This window comes from Magnolia sinica, chromosome 4 (genome assembly GCF_029962835.1).
Source record: "Magnolia sinica isolate HGM2019 chromosome 4, MsV1, whole genome shotgun sequence".
NCBI classification, from domain to species: Eukaryota; Viridiplantae; Streptophyta; class Magnoliopsida; order Magnoliales; family Magnoliaceae; genus Magnolia; species Magnolia sinica.
Genome location: NC_080576.1, coordinates 64,308,664 through 64,312,307, shown reverse-complemented (window position 1 = coordinate 64,312,307; position 3,644 = coordinate 64,308,664). Strand labels below are relative to the sequence as shown.

Below are 3,644 nucleotides of genomic sequence, written 5' to 3'. Positions count from 1 at the left end.
TTATTTTTTCATTGATTAGCTGCTTTTATAGCTTTTTAATTTTTAAATTTTTAATTTCTAATCAATATGCAATCTTTTATTGTTTGCTATTGTCATGGATATGCTTAGATACTTAGCTTACTCCTGACTTGTAACAGATCATTCTCCTTTCCCACAGTTTCCTGGAACTTGTAACAAATCAATCTTTAGTAAGAGTCTTGTCTCAACCCATCTAATGATTTTATTAACTTGTAACAAATCATTCTTTAGTAAGAGTGTTGTCTCAACCCACCAAGTACATTGGACAGTTTCCTTTATCTGGCTACAGTCCCTGTTAGACCAGAATTTCCTATTTGTTTAAGACAACTACATTTACAGCACATGTAAGATGCAATAGATACAGATTCCTTCATTTTGATGGAAGCAAACCTGCTCTTTACTTTACCAGGAAACTTCAAATGACATTTGTTGCTAATCTTGATAACCATATGATATATGCTTTGTATGTTTATTCAGAGTTGTTATATATGAGAATGAAGTTGCTAATCTTGATAACCATATGATATATGCTTTGCATGCTTACTCATTACTGCAGGTATAAATAGATTAACTTACTTGAGTTTATCAAACTGTTTTTTTTCTTTTGTTATTTTTAGTGTGAATTTATTAATCTGTTATCCTCTGGAGAAGAGATTCTTGTGGATACTTTTTTTTCCTCGAAGGAATTCTTGTGGAAACTTGCTCATCATTTTTTCTCATTAAACTGTTATAATTCAGGTGAGGGAGGTAGATGGCCACAAGCTTGTTCAGATTCGAAATCCGTGGGCAAACGAAGTGGAGTGGAATGGCCCTTGGTCTGATTCATCACTGGAATGGACTGATCGGATGAAGCACAAGCTCAAGCATGTTCCCCAGGTGCTTGTTCTGCTTGAATTTATCCTCTTTGGAGTATGGAAATTGAGCAGCTGAAATCTGTCAGTGCTGGCTGTGAAACTAATAAATTGTCCAGGGCATTATTGTATTTTATGCTTTCTCTTATTTTGCCAATCTCCCATTTCATTGTCACTGATTTATTATTATTATTTTTTTTGTTGAGCAGTCCAAGGATGGGATATTCTGGATGTCCTGGCAAGACTTCCAGATTCACTTCCGGTCTATATATGTCTGCCGAGTCTACCCACCTGAGATGCGTTATTTTGTACATGGGCAATGGCGTGGTTACAGTGCCGGTGGCTGCCAAGACTATGACACATGGCGCCAAAACCCTCAGTATCGACTTAGAGCAACTAGTCCAGAGGCAGCATTCTTTCTTTTCTTTTCTTTTTGTCCTGGTTTTTCTTAATGATTTTTGGTTTATCTTTAAAAAATGTCACAATATTGAGGTTGTATGATTGTGTCAACTGAAAGAGAAGTTGAACAGCACTTTTAGAATGAATAAATCATTTGCCAATAATACTGCAGAGATTGCTTTTGAAGTGTTTTAGTTTTACAGAAAGAAGAGCAAGGTTAAGAACAGGTAATTCACCTTTGATCAGCTCACTGTTTGCTATGATATCGTAGAAGATTAAGGTAGATTCTAAATCCAAAGTTCCAAATTATAGTATCAATGTCATAGGTCTGACTGTATAACATGGGAGTGTATGCATAAGCATGTTAGCTTGTACTGTCTACATTATTGATCACCCGAAATTGTTGGGTTGTTGGCACAAGGAGCTATTCTTCTGTTTATGCATCCAAGCAACTTAAGTCTAGGGAGAAATTTAAACATCATAGTTAGTGTAGGATGCTGTTGTACTTAGCAGTTGATGTTCTGTGAACATTCAGAAAACTCAGAATCCACAATCATGTTTATAATAAATTGCATCTATTTGTTTTTTTTTTTTTTTTTGGCACCATTTAAAAATTGGCAGTGACTCATCCACCTTACATATCAGATTGATTTACAGCTATACACACCATCCATATTGTGGATCTCATTGTTGATGGAGCATTTCTAAAATCAGACATTTCTAAATCACACTGATCAAGCAATCCTAACCATCCAATTAATGTATATCATATGGATAGATGGTTAAAAATAAAAGTGAATGGTCCAAATTTGGAAGGACAAATCTGATGGTTAATGTTATCTTCTCAGTGAAGATTTTTTATTATGCACTTGTGCTCCATCCATAGATTTGGATGGTCTGGATTGCCATACAAGCATGTGTATGTCTAAAGTCTCACCACCATTTTCTAAATGGTGCAAAACTAACTCTTGACTCCCCTTGCTCAAGACCTGACAGATGACTCTCTTTTTTTTCTTTTTAAATTTATGGGCAGTGAAAATTATAATGATGGAGAAATTCCAAGTATCGCATGGTAGCTTATGCTGAAATGAACATGAGATAGTGCCCATATCTGATGATCAAGATTCCTCTGTTGGGACAGTTTAATTGGGATTTTTTTTAAACAGTTTGTATTTTTGGGCGGCATTTTTGTCACGCAATTTTGCATGTTATATGTTGAAAGAAATGAAATCAGAAGTTTGGATCTCTCTCTCTCTCTCAGTTTGCTTTAATACTCTGGCAGAGTGTGATGAATGATACGCAGGATATATATATGTGTGTGTGTGTGTGTGTGTGTGTGCGCGCGCGCGCGTGTGTGTAGTTTTGCAATATTCCCCACCTTCTTTCATCTACCACTATGCGTCCAAGTCACAACTACTTAAATGCAGCAAAACTTGCATTTGAAATAACCATATAATCTTCCAAACATCTAGCTGTGGCCAACAAACCATGTTTCAAAAATAATAACCAACGATCCAAATTCAAGAAAGAAACATCCATGGCAAGAGGCTAGGTCGTCCAATCTATTTTTGTCCTATAAGCCATCTATGGTGGAGCCATGATTTGGCCTGTTTGGACTTTTGTGGCATTTGCAACTGCATTGTCCGTGCCTACGAATAGTCATGCTCTTGTAGGGATGCGGAACCGTCCTATCATAGCTCTAAAGTTCGGTAGCTTAATTCCAAATCCCGTGAGTCTCTTGGAAACTTGTAGGACTCAATGAAGCAGTGTGACTTGACAACATACCTCCCCATGAGGCTAAGGGTGCATTTGATTTTCCATTACATTTGTAAATGACTTGAAACAAGTAATGATTACTTTTGTAATTGTGTGGTGACATCAATTATAGTTTGTTACCTTTGTTTCTTTTGCCTAAAAATTACAACAAAAATGGTGGTTCTAGCGTACAAAATTAATGATTACAATTTCTTTTAGCGACTTCCTCTAGGAGTGCATTTGACACTTGATATGGGAGCCGTAACTCTTATTTAAACAAACTCCTTCGAATGAAGATTGATTGTGTAGGAAGGTTTTGTTGGATGGCAATTGGCAAATCCCTAACAAGTATTCAATCCATGGTTTTATAAATAGAGTACTTGTGGGTTAATGAAACACATGAACATACAAAAAAAAAAAAGGAAAGAAAGAAAAAAGGAAAAATAAATAAATAAAAAAAGAAAGAAAAGAAATGAAGATTACAGATGCTGTTTGTAGAAGAAATCAAAGCCTCCAATGATCCAAGACCTAATGAAAAAAATTGCCTATTGCAAAGCCTCCATGCAATATGTACTAGCAGATATTGATTTCCTTATTATTATTATTATTATTATTTTGTAA

The 3,644-nt window shown here is 35.6% G+C and overlaps 1 long non-coding RNA gene across 1 annotated transcript; it reads left to right on the top strand.

Moving 5' to 3' along the window:
* The first annotated feature begins 552 nt into the window (after positions 1-552).
* LOC131244522 (uncharacterized) lies at positions 553-1,279 on the top strand. The gene is made up of 3 exons (XR_009170353.1): positions 553-574; positions 757-894; positions 1,079-1,279. It is a non-coding gene; the product is annotated as an uncharacterized LOC131244522 (long non-coding RNA).
* The last annotated feature ends 2,365 nt before the right edge of the window (positions 1,280-3,644 follow it).